The following is a 13,993-nucleotide window of genomic DNA, read 5'->3' on the forward strand; positions in this document are numbered from 1 at the left end:
TCCATCATTTAATTCCACATACTGATATGCTAAAGACTTAATAACAGACACCCTAGTCTTCACGTTCAGCTAATTTCACCCCTAATTCTATGCTGTGTCTCTCCCTCGTTTTCCCTCCAGGACAAGGACATGCAGTCATTCCTGGAGGAGGCCACACTGATGGACCCCAGAAAGTTTAAATACAGACTGGAGGAGGATGACGTCTGTGGCGTTCTTAGTGTCATAGTGTGTGTAGTTAGTATGTTCCAATAGCAGCAGAAGTGCACTTTTTGGAGAGCTGTATTATTTTCAGTTTTGTGCCCAAGGGACTGATTTTATTTAACACTATATTATTATTTATACACCTATAGTGATCACAGAGACAGGTTGTTTTTGTGTTACTGTATATATTTGTTTTTATGAAAAATTCCACTTAATATACTTTGGGTAACATCAGTCAATATTTATTTATTTTATTTTATTTTTTTAGGGGGGTAACAACAGTCAATATTTATTTTTTTTTATTTTTTTTTTCTTATAAAATAAAAGTGAGCTTTTGTTAAACCAAATATTGTGTGTTTTTTTTCCATATACAACAACCTATCTAGGTTTGATAAGAGAATTCAATAATGGGCTCGAACTCGATAATTTCTTATCAAACGTCATCCCTTGTCATGATCCGTGGTCCGGATCATGTTAAGTTTAGTTATGTTCTGTTAGTTGTGGACTTCTTTAGTTCCTGGTTGCACTTCCTTGTTTGTTTTGTCACTATGGTTACTTATGATTTTCACCTGCCTCTGTTGTTTGGAACACACCTGTGTCTAATCAAGAGACACTATTTAAGCCTGCCTTTCTGATCACTCGTCCTGGCTTCCTTGTTTGCCAGGCAGCAACCTCCAGCCCGGCCGCCACCACCAGTCTTTCGGCCTACCAAGCCGCAACCTCCGGCCCGCCCTCCACCACCAGTCCGTCGGCATGCCAAACCGCAACCCCCAGCTAGGCCACCTCCAAGGTCATGGCTAACCTCCGCCCGGGTGGGCCTGCAGAGGCCACCATCATCTCCGGTGGGCCTGCAGACGCCACCATCATCTCCAGTGGGCCTGCAGACGCCACCATCATCTCTGGTGGGCCTGCAGACGTCACCATCATCTCCGGTGGGCCTGCAGACGCCACCATCATCTCTGATGGGCCTGCAGACGCCACCATCATCTCCGGTGGGCCTGCAGACGCCATCCTCTTCAGCACCCGAACTTCCTGCTCCTCGGCTAGCTCCAGTTCCTGCTCCTCGGCTAGCACCTGCTCATGTTCCTGCTCCTCGGCTAGCAACTGCTCCAGTTCCTGTTCCTCGGCTAGCTCCTGTCCCTGCACCTCAGCTGACACCAGTCGCTGCACCTCGGCTCGCATCTGTCGCAGCACCACGGCTAGCACCTGTCGCAGCACCACGGCTAGCACCCTCCACGCCTGCTTCGTCTGCTGCACCCACCACGCCTGCTTTGTCTGCTGCACCCACCACGCCTGCTTTGTCTGCTGCACCCACCACGCCTGCTTCGTCTGCTGCACCCACCACGCCGGCTTCGTCTTCTGCACCCACCACGCCTGCTTCGTCTGCTGCACCCACCACGCCTGCTTTGTCTGCTGCACCCACCACGCCTGACTCGTCTGCTGCATCCAACATGCCTGACTCGTCTGCTGCGGCGTCCACGCCTGACTCGTCGTCTGCATCCACGCCTGCCTGGTCCGCTGCTTCCAAGCCTGCCACGACGACGGCGCCGACGCACCCACCTCCCCGTCGACCATGGATATGGCCGCTCCCTGGTCGTCCGCCTCGCCAAGTGCGCCCACCTCCCCATCGGCCACGGATGTGGCCGTTCCCGGGTCGCCCGCCCCGCCTGCTGCAGCGGCGTTCCACTCACCGCCGCCACTTGACTTGTCCTCGGTGGATTCGGGGACACTTGGCCTGGCGACCCCCCGCCAAGTCCTCCCTTCGCCCTCCCGTGACTTTTGACCCTGCTTGTTTTTTGTTTAGTTTTTTTGGGACATCTGGAATCTGTCCTTAAGGGGGGTGCTCTTTCATGATCTGTGGCCCGGATCATGTTTAGGTTAGTTATGTTCTGTTAGTTTTGGAGTTCTTTAGTTCCTGGTTGCACTTACTTGTTTGTTTTGTCACTATGGTTACTTATGATTTTCACTTGCCTCTGTTGTTTGGAACACACCTGTGTCTAATCAAGAGACACTATTTAAGCCTGCCTCGTCATGGCTTCCTTGTTTGCGGTAAGCAATTGTTACGTTGGTTTATTTCATGTTCTCGATTCCTGTGCTAAGCTGTTGCCTTAGCTTCCCGTGCGTTTGGCACGCTTTTCTTTTGTTTGTTTCTGTCTGTTTGGTACGGTGTATTATTTATTATTAATAAATCATATCCTACCTTTACGTTTTCGTCCGTAGTGTCCGTGTTGCATTGGAGGAACGATCCCGAAAAAAGATGCGACCCCCACGTGACATCCCTACCCTGGACAAGTCGCCATCTCATCGCGGAATTATTGCAATTATCGATTGTTTATTTATTTTAATATATTTTTTATTCAAACAAACGACAGATTAAAAAACGCTTTTCTTCCTCTTGGTAGCAGTTATAAACAGAACTAAATCAACATTAGTTTAATGTTATCCTGAGATGGGCAACATCTGCACATGCACAGTCAAAACAGCTGCACTTTATTGTCGCCAGCAATGAGAAGAGACGTATGATTGATTAATAAAGCTTTTGTCAATACAAGGGGACACCCCTCCCCTACGCCCTACACACACACACCGCCAATTTAACTTTAAGATTCGCCATCCGTTTGTATCCATCCTTCCATGAGCGTGATTTATAAAGGCAGTCAATGAAAAACATTGGCTTGCACATGACTGCATAATGAAATAGTGAGCTAAGTTGGAGGGTCCCCTAGCACAAGCAGCATTTACTTACAGTAAGTGTACAGATTAGCATAAGAAAAGCAGTCCCATAACAAGAGCACACGTCTCTAATTGAGCTATTGTTCGTGTAAGTGGTGTGATTTTCTTGCTCAAATGGACGTTGGTGTGTGCATGCGCGTGTGTGTGCGTGCATGTGTTACTTTTTTCTTGAAATTGATCCCTGCTAGTCAACAGGAAAGGACACAGGGGGCGTTGGCAAACAGACGCTAACTCAAGCCAATAATGAACAGGGTTGTTATAATGTGAAATCCATGGCTTCTCAATCGGGGGCCATTGATCAAATGTTCATCCTGTATGTTTGATTCCCTGTCGGTCTCGGATATTTTCTTTAATGGACAATCCGGCTTCTCCGAGGGAAGTCGCAAGGACAAGTTGCCTTTGCCGGAAAAAACTAGGATGAATTTTAGTCACCTTGGTACTGTACAAGCTCCCACTGCCCCTTGACTTTGACTGGACGCCTCCCTCAAAGCTTTTAACAGGCAGATGTAATAGCTCTGTGGTTTCCAAGCATCAAGCCGGTGTCTCCCGTGGCTTCAGATGTGGTCTAAGTTGTACTTAATGCACCGACATGGTAATCCATCTGAAGCTGCAACGCTTTATGCTGATTTAGACAGGAAATCAGAAACCTGGTGAGAAATTAACCCAAATGTATCCTCCTGTTATCCCCAGCCCATTATGTAGAGGTGATCTTATATTGGTTCCCTTTTGGAGAATACAGATTTTGTTATCATTAGTGCAATTACAGCTTGCCTCGGCTGGCCAGAGGACAACAGTGTTAATATTGCGAGGACAAGGTGGACTGCAGCTATAGCTTAAGTCAGAGCTCCCCAGGATAATACTTTGAACTACCCTGCTTACTCCGGACAAATAATGACATTGTCCCAAATGCTTCCGAAAGTAGAATAAAAATAGTTTATTATAAGCAACCTTTTACAACTGATAACTATTAACTGTAGATCACAGTCAGTTACATAGACTGTGATCTTCATGGTAAGATTACTTATATTAGCAGGTATTTTCAAAGTATGTGGTGCCTTTTGTGCAGCAGCTTGAGAAAAAAGAAATACACATTTTTCAAACCTACTTAGTTAAAGGGAAACTGCACAATTTTGGGGTAATTTTGCCGATCACTCAAAATCATTATGAGAGACAAGAAGACAAAATGTGTGTTTTTTGCATTCTATATAAAGTAGGAAGCTCGCAATGCAGCTAATGGGAGCAATCCATTCTGCCTCTAAATCACTTTAATAATGCATTCAAAAAACGCCAACAATACTTCCTTTACGTTCTGTAACCTGTATAATAACCAAGCTGTAGTGACATTATTGTAAGAGCAAACACTGAGGAACTCTTTTTCAGCGTGCTACGGTATTAGTCGTAAAAGCTAGCTATAGCAAGAGAGAAGCTAGCTTTTATGTCAGCACCCGAGTCGCATTTGAGTTTGTAATACACAACACAACGCTATAGGACACTAATCTGTACTGACTGAAAAACATAAACAATCATATTACAGTATCTATAAAGTATAAGCCCACATTTTATGTTTTGTTTGTACACAGCTAGCTCGACAACATATGTACTTTAGCTGTAATAAACGCATGACGTGCTGCGAGAATCATGATCGATATTAAAGTGAATCACTCGATGGACAGTTGTTCGTTAGGTCCTGCTGGCCGGTGATGTTTCCAGTTGACTTTGGGTAAGCACACTATTTATGTTGAAATAGTTAGGCTCCAAGCTCCACATTTACATTGTCAAATTGACGCTGATCTCACTCTCTCGACTTTCGTCTGCTCCAACGTTTCACTCTCTCTTCCTGCTAGCTTCTATAAGCAGCAGTTTATCCTCCGTATACTCAGCTTCAAAAAGATAGGCCCGTGAATCCTCGTTAGTCCAAAAAATGTTTTTCCCGGATGTAAGAACAAACTGTAGCGATCTGGTGTGGTGGATCCCAAGGATGCAGAGATGTTTTAGTGTGCTGTCAATAGTCTTTCTCTTTATTCAAGAGGTGTAGCACACAATAGCAAAAACAAAGGCGATGGTGGCAAACACACAAAAACACACCATGTAAAAACTACCAATATAAATTACCTACAAAAAAACCAAAAGCGCTAGACAAGGCTAGGAGATATACTTCATGAAAGAAGTAATACTGAAAAAACAAAGTACAAAACAAAAGCGCTAGACAAGGCTAGGAGATATACTTCATGAAAGAAGTAATACTGAAAAAACAAAGTGCAAAATAAAAGAGCTAGACAAGGCTAGGAAAAATACAAGCAAACCTGAGATGTTTCACAAGACGAACTAGTGAGTCCGCTGGCGAGTCAAAATACAAATGTGCCTGAAGGAAGCAGTCGACAAAGTTCCGGCGCTCACAGGCCGTCAGCAGCCAGGTTAAATAGGTTGCCCCTAATCAATGTCAGGTGTGTGCTGCTGCCTTGCACCAGCTGCACTCCATACTGAGGATGAGAGAGAGAGTGAACATTGTGTGCAAACAACAACAGAAATGAACAGGGAAATTTCAGATTACCACAGTACCCCCCCCCCCCAACGGACGCCTCCTGGCGGCCTACCTGGCTTGTCTGGAAATCGAACGTAACATTCCTTGATCAAGTCCTTGTCAATTATAAGCGATCTAGAAATCCATGACCACTCCTCCGGGCCGTACCCCTCCCAGTCTACCAGGTATTGGAAACCCCTGCCCCTTCTTCTCACATCTAAGATGGTGTTTACTGTAAATGCTGGGTGACCTTCAACCAGCCTGGGTGGAGGAGGCGGTACCTCAGGAGGACTGAGCGGGCTGGATGCGACAGGCTTGATGCGGGACACGTGAAAAACAGGATGGCACCTGAGAGATTTTGGGAGATGGAGCCTGACTGCAACACGATTGATGATCTTGACAATGGGGAATGGTCCAATGAACCTGGGAGCCAGTTTCCTAGAGTCGGTGGCCAATGGTAGGTCCCGGGACGATAACCAGACCTTTTGTCCCAACTGCTAGTGTGGGGCTGGTGTGCGATGGCGGTTGGCTAAGAGTTGGTTCCTGGCCGATGTTCTTCTTAACGCCGCCCTGGTGATACGCCAAGCCTGATGAGCCCGGCGCAGGTGTGCAGTTACGGATGGAACGTCAGCATTGGGTTGGGTAGAAGAAAAAACTGGGGGTTGGAAACCATAGGCGACGTGAAATGGAGACAGGCCGGTGGCGGAGCTAATGAGGGAATTGTGCGCGTATTCGATCCATGGGAGATTCTCAGACCAGGTTGAGGGTTGCTGATGACAAGTGCACCTGATGGCCGCCTCCAGGTCTTGGTTGGTCCGCTCGGTCTGTCCATTGCTCTGAGGGTGGTAGCCGGAGGATAGGCTAGGGGAGGCCCCCAGAGACTTGCAGAATGCCCTCCAGACGGCCGAGGAAAACTGTGGCCCTCTGTCGGATACCACATCAGTGGGGATGCCGTGCAGCCGGAAAGCATGGAGCACCAATAGTTGGGCTGTTTCCAGAGCTGAAGGCAGCTTGGGGAGGGCCAAGTAGTGAGCCATCTTCGAGAACCGGTCCACAATGGTCAAGACCGTGTCATTTCCCTCGGAAGGGGGCAGTCCTGTGACAAAGTCCACAGCTATGTGTGACCACGGGCGGGAGGGGATGGGTAATGGGTGTAACAGTTCTGCTGGAGCCTGGTGGGATGCCTTGTTCCGGGCGCAGATCCGACATGCTGCCACAAACGCCTTTGTATCTGCAAGAATGGATGGCCACCAAAAACGCTGGGAGAGGACAAAACTGGTGCGACGAATACCTGGATGGCAAGCGATCTTCGACCCATGTGCCCAATCCAGAACGCTGGAACGGAGCCGAGGAACCACAAATAACCGACCTGGTGGGCAGCCCCGAGGAGATGTGTCCGACTTCAGGGCCTCCAAGACTTGCCGCTCGATGTCCCACTGGAGTCCCCCAATGATGTGTGTATGGGGAAGAATTGGTTCCTGTGAAGAATTCTCAAAGGACGAAGAGTAGAGACGGGACAGGGCATCGGGCTTCCCATTCTGAGAACCAGGTCGGAAAGTGATGATAAAATTAAAACGAGTCAGAAATAGTGCCCACCTGGCCTGGCGGGGGTTCAGTCTCTGTGCAGTCCTTAAGTAGGACAGGTTCTTGTGGTCCGTGTAGATGATGAATGGTAGCTCCGCCCCTTCCAGCGAATGTCTCCACTCCTGAAGGGCCCAGATGACTGCCAGGAGCTCCCTGTTGCCAATGTCATAATTTCTCTCAGCAGGGGATAGGCGACGAGAGAAGAAAGCACAGGGGTGCAACTTCTGGTCGGCGATAGATTGCTGGGAGAGTACGGCCCCTACACCTGAATCAGAAGCATCCACCTCAACAAAAAATTGGATAGAACGGTCAGGGTAACAAAGAACAGGAGCCGAAGTAAACAATCTTTTCAGCCTCAAGAACGCGGAATTGTCTTCGGGTGTCCATTCAAACGGAACCTTAGTAGAGGTTAGCCTCGTAAGTGGCTCAGCGACACGACTAAAATTACGAATAAATCGCCGATAAAAATTAGAGAAGCCCAAGAATCTCTGAAGGTACTTCTTGGAAACCAGAGTGGGCCAATCTACTACTGCTTTTACCTTAGCAGGGTCCGGTCTGAGTCTACCCTCCTCAATGATAAATCCTAAGAAGGGAATGGAGGATGAGTGAAACTTACATTTTTCCGCTTTGACGAACAGTTTGTTCTCGAGCAATCGTTGAAGGACTAATCGAACCTGCTGCACATGTTCGTCAAATGTTGATGAATAAATTAATATATCGTCCAGGTAAAAAAAGAGAAACCGACCTGTCATGTCCCGAAAAATGTCATTAATGAAGCCCTGAAAAACACCAGGTGCATTTGTAAGTCCAAAAGGCATGACTAAATACTCAAAATGTCCGAGAGGAGTGTTGAATGCGGTCTTCCATTCATCCCCCTCTCGGATGCGAACTAGATGGTACGCGTTACGTAGATCGAGTTTAGTAAAAACCTTTGCGGACTGTAAGGGAGTAAAAGCAGAATCAAGGAGTGGAAGAGGATACTTATTCTTGACAGTAATCTGATTAAGAGCGCGGTAGTCTATACAAGGCCGTAGGGCTTGTCCTTCTTTTCGACAAAAAAAAATCCAGCAGCTACCGGTGCAGTCGAAGGGCGAATGAGGCCCGCAGCTCGTGATGTGTTCATGTATTCTTCTAGTGCTTTGAGTTCGGTATTGGACACCTTGTACAAACGGGTCGATGGTAAAGCCGCTCCGGCTAGCAAATCGATACCACAATCGTAGGGTCGGTGGGGGGGAAGTGAGAGTGCTCTATCCTTGCTAAACACCGCTCTTAAGTCATGGTAGTTTGTGGGCACGTTTGTCAAGTCTATGTTCTCTATAACGGAGGTAGGTGGCGGTGTGTGGGATCCTGCTGCGGAACGAAGACAATGTATGTGGCAGGTCACACTCCAATTAATAATGGCCGAACGAGGCCAGTCTATGTGCGGGTTATGCTTATGTAACCAGGTTATCCCCAAAATGACGGGCGCGGACCGTGATGGCACGATAAAAAAAAATATTTTCTCACAATGATTACCAGACAAGCGCAGGTTGAGCGGGAGGGTCTGGTGGGTTATACTGGCTAATAGGCGCCCATCTAGAGAATACACCCTCTTGGGCACATACAGTTTTACAACTGGAATCTTATGGAGTCTCATGAACTCAAAGTCCAAAAAGTTATCATCTGCTCCTGAGTCAATGAGAGCGCAAATGTCTATTTGCTGGTTAGACCAAGAAAGAGTACCTTTTAGCTGCATTCTGCCTGCGGCCAACGAAGGAGAACGGCGACCTCTGGTGGACGTGTCCTTTGGTGAGTGAGGGCGCACTCTTGGCCGTGCGGCGGGGCGCGGCAGTTCATTGCAGCGGGAGATGAGGTGATCAGCGGCCCCACAGTATAGGCAGAGTTGGAGGCGAAAACGGCGTTCCCTCTCGGCAGTGGTGAGTCGACGACCTCCCAGTTGCATCGGCTCATCTATCTGCCATGAAGGAGAGGTGTATTTGGGAACGAGTTGCTCCGTCTTGCAGATGGCAGGTCTAGCAGGCGCTGATTGGCTGCTAGGTGGGGCGTGTCTCCCTCGTCGATCCCTCCTCTCCTCCAATAGGCGGAAGTCGATTTGCACCGCCAGTTCGATGAGATCATCCAGGTTCGTCGGGAGTGACAGCGGGATCATCATGTGACGAATCTCGTCCGCGAGACCCAGGAAGAAGGCGTCCAACAGCGCCGGAGGAGCCCAGTCACAGTCGCCGGCCATGGTGCGGAACTCGATCGCCTAATCTGCGACCCGTCGTGAACCCTGTTGCAGCCGGAAAAGGGATCTCGCTGCCTCTCTACCTGGGAGTCGTCGTTGGAAGATTTGCTTCAAGGCTTTGGAAAAGTTCGCATATGTGGAGCTGGGGGTGGTCTGACGGTTCCATTCAGCAGTCGCCCAGGTGCCCGCACGGCCAGACAGGTGGGAGATAACAAACGCTACCTTAGCCCGCTCAGAGGTGAAAGCGGAAGCGTTTAGCTCGAAATGTAGTTCACACTGAGTCAGGAATTGTCTTACGTCTTCCTTTTCTCCGGAAAAACGTTCGGGTCGGGATAGCCGTATGTTGCTGGTACTTGCGGGTTGTGTAGGCTGGGTGGATGTCTGGTCAGGCACGGTGATCGAGGTGGGTACAACGGTGGCTAGCAGCATGTTGACTCGCTCCAACATGGTGTCTTGACGCTCCGACAGTCCTTGTAGACCTCGGCTCAGGTGGTCTAGCTGGTACCCCTGCTGGTTGATCTGTTGAGCCTGGCCTTGTAATGCTCTTTTCCAGGCATCTGTCTCTGCGGGTTCCATAGTTTGGCCGGAACTTTCTGTAACGATCTGGTGTGGTGGATCCCAAGGATGCAGAGACGTTTTAGTGTGCTGTCAATAGTCTTTCTCTTTATTCAAGAGGTAGCACACAATAGCAAAAACAAAGGCGATGGTGGCAAACACACAAAAACACACCATGTAAAAACTACCAATATAAATTACCTACAAAAAAACCAAAAGCGCTAGACAAGGCTAGGAGATATACTTCATGAAAGAAGTAATACTGAAAAAACAAAGTACAAAATAAAAGCGCTAGACAAGGCTAGGAGATATACTTCATGAAAGAAGTAATACTGAAAAAACAAAGTGCAAAATAAAAGCGCTAGACAAGGCTAGGAAAAATACAAGCAAACCTGAGATGTTTCACAAGACGAACTAGTGAGTCCGCTGGCGAGTCAAAATACAAATGTGCCTGAAGGAAGCAGTCGACAAAGTTCCGGGGCTCACAGGCCGTCAGCAGCCAGGTTAAATAGGCTGCCCCTAATCAATGTCAGGTGTGTGCTGCTGCCTCGCACCAGCTGCACTCCATACTGAGGATGAGAGAGAGACTGAACATTGTGTGCAAACAACAACAGAAATGAACAGGGAAATTTCAGATTACCACACAAACATTTGTTGCCGGAAGTCAGAAGTGCGTTGCTATGGAAATGGAAATAAATGCATTGAAGAGATTAGTTCCGGCAATACTTAAAATGACCAAAATATGGTAAATATTGTACATATTACTTATTGTTATGAATGTGTCTATTACTACATTATATATATATATACTTACAGTGTGTATATAAAATGTTGATGGAGGGTTTTGAAGTTGTTTTAGAGGGCTTTGAAGGCTACAACGGTGAAACCCATTAAAAAAAAAAACGTGTTCTTGTCTCTCATAATTATTGTGAACGATAGGCAAAATAAATACAAAATTTACTTCAGTCATGTTTAAAGGCAAGATTGATTCATAGTTTGTAGTGTAAGAGGATAAATAACAACATGTTCTTAAAATAGGCTAGACAATTCTGATGCACTGATTTTTTTTACCTATTTTTGGTCAGGGAAACCATATGAAAAAGTGATGTGTTGTAATCAAATAAATGTAGGCCTATTTGAATAGATGTTTAATTCTTGCACATAATTTAATGAAAACATGGTAAAACAAATATGTATATTTCAACAATGATTATGATAAACAGTAGCACTTCTTCCAAAAAGATTTAGTAGCATTTTGAACTTAAAACACAGCAAAATTGCAATATTTTAGGTGATAAAAACGTAACATTTTTCAATAACTGTTTTTTGATGTAATAAAGTGCTTAATTTTTGAACAACTTATCAATAAAATTGTTTAACATTTGAATTACAATTCATACATATGAAACTTTTCCATTTATATTCAATTGTATCCATATACTGAATATATATATATATATATATATATATATATATATATATATATATACATTTCAGTTCATTTCAGTAGGCGATGATGCTGTTTTAAAAAACAAATTTTTCTAGGGACGTGTTAAAACCACATAACCACTCCCCCAACATCTTTACAAACACCATATTCAAATTTTATAATTCATTGTTTTTATAGGTTTTTTGTTTTGATTGTGCTGCAGTACTCTTAATTAAATGGAACGCCCCATTTTTTTTTAAAACACCTGTAAATATGTGTTGTTTTTTAATAAAAATCACAAAATAAGTAAATATATTGTATTTTAAGGGCTGTCAAAAACAATGAGTTAACTTGAGGGATTAAACACCAAAACAATTGCGTAAATTATGTATTCATGCAGAGTAATCACACAATTTATTTTGCCCGTACATGCTCCTTTACCTGAACTGTGGATGGTTACCTGAATGGGGGAGTGGGTTGTATAAGTTATATGGTCAGTGATCAGATCAATGCATACGTCACTGCAAAGATGAGTGAGGAGTTTGTGCTTGCTGGCAAATTTCACTTAAAAAAAAAAACTGGCACAAAGTCTTTTTTACAAATAAATGAAAGTCATTCAAGTAAAATATATAAAACATGTTTCTGTATTAAATTCTGGGCTCTTTTTTCAGTTTCTTTAAATTATGCATGTGAGTAATAAGCTTTGATTAGTCATGATTAATCCAAATGTAGAAGTGTGTTTAATATGATTTCATAAATAATCATTTGCAGCATAAATGTTTTTGCTTTCTGGTTTTGGTATTTTGTTCATCTGTGTATCATTTTCTTTTTCTTTTTTTTTTACATGACCAATCATTTCAAATGCACTATGAGGCCAAATTGTTATTCGATTGGAGCTGCATTTACTTGGCATATCCTTGCATGGACTCACCAACTACAATTTGTTTGAGACTTCAGTCATGGTGTGTAACATTTGATAGTAGGAGATGATTCCTAGTTGTGTAACTTGTGTCTTCTGCTCACCAAACTTGCAATACTTAATCGGATTAAACAGTTTGATTTCTTTTTTTCAAAGACACATGCTGCAGCTTGAAGCCATTGAAATATTTTTGTATTCATGCTCTAATTTCACTGCTGTTTATGTTCAACGACACACATCCAATACACACACAAAAGGGAAATTAATTAATTAATGTTCCGTATCTAATAGACACAGATTATAGAAACACACATTCTGTCCTCTGCGGTGATATTTTAAAACGGTCATTCCCACCACAGACGGGTTCTCTTGAGACCACCGGGAAAAGGCAGCAGCTTCCGGACGCTTCCCTCTCTTAGCCTGAAACACAAGAAGCCCATTACATCTTTTCATTTTTCCGCCTTCCTCCTCCACTCCTTTTATCTTCCTCCCTCTGTTTTTTTCCTCTATTTCTGAGGCTTTATCCATTTTCATGTTTGGCGAAACTCCCCAGGCGAGCCAACACGGGGAAACAAGACGCCGCAAATCTTTGATATCTTAAACAGAGGGCGTAGTGCCAGCGCTCTCGCCAGATAGGAAAAGGGTTATCCAAAGGAGCAACATCATCCCGAATCAAACAAAATGAATAAATAATCGGGGCTGCAGACACACTTTCATACTTGCGGTGCATGTCCTCCAAGGATTGGTTTACCAGCCCATGTGATTAGTTTGTTGGCAGAACTGTTTGGTTTCAATCATTGACACGATGATACAGCAGCTCATTCAAACATTAAACAAGAGGGAAGGGGAAAAAGTGGCCTCCGCTTGCCGTTACCAAGACTGTCACTTCAAATTTACGGCAAACTGCGTACTCATGATCCATGTTATTTGTGCCATCTGCTCAATTATGTTTCCATTTTGTCAGAAGCCACGCGAGACACATGCTTATTCATTCATCAAGTTAGGAAATATGGCTCTTTAATACGCATTTGGTGCTCTAATTTCCAACCGGCAGATTCAAATTTCCAACATTTGACTGTTTCCTCGATGACTCACAGCTGCTTTCCTGAAGTCACATTAACAAACGCCCAGTGGGAGATAATATTTAAATGCTAAATCGATTTTCATAAGGTTACATTTCCTAATGTTTATATGTCAGCGACCTCTCTCCTGTTTATACAATAGCGGGTATTAAATGGGAGATTAAATTTTTGCCGCCTGAATAAAATACAAACACAAAATTATGCCTCTATTTTCAGGCCAAGCTGTGCATTGTTATTTATTTATGAGGTTTTTTTGCCCTTCCCTCCCGTTCCTTTGCAAAGCCAGTGAATATGAAAATAGTGTGCCAGTCTGCATACGGACACATGCATGAATGTGAGCATATCTACAATTTTCTGCATGTGGGCCTTTGTGTGGATGTCTTTTCATGTCTTTTAGTGCATTCAGTGCAAACTTAAAAACTCCTGCATGGATGCAATGGGCTGAACAGTAGTGGGGGTGTTTCTTCATTAAACTCACATTCATATTCCTGTAGCAGTATAGACAGTCAACATCCATTCCTACACTTTTTCTCTCAGCCACTCTTGTCCATACATCTATTTTCTATATCGCGGGTGAGATGGAACCTATCCCAGCAGACTTTCGGTAGGAGGCAGACGAGAAACCATGGTACCCGGAATAAACCTACGGAGACAGGAGGAACATGCAAACTCCACACAGATGTCCAACTCGAAGAGGAACTGCACTTTTTAAAAAATGTTGTCTGTCGTTCACAATCATTAT

The sequence above is a fragment of the Nerophis lumbriciformis genome, linkage group LG06 (genome assembly GCF_033978685.3).
Source record: "Nerophis lumbriciformis linkage group LG06, RoL_Nlum_v2.1, whole genome shotgun sequence".
Classification (NCBI taxonomy): Eukaryota; Metazoa; Chordata; class Actinopteri; order Syngnathiformes; family Syngnathidae; genus Nerophis; species Nerophis lumbriciformis.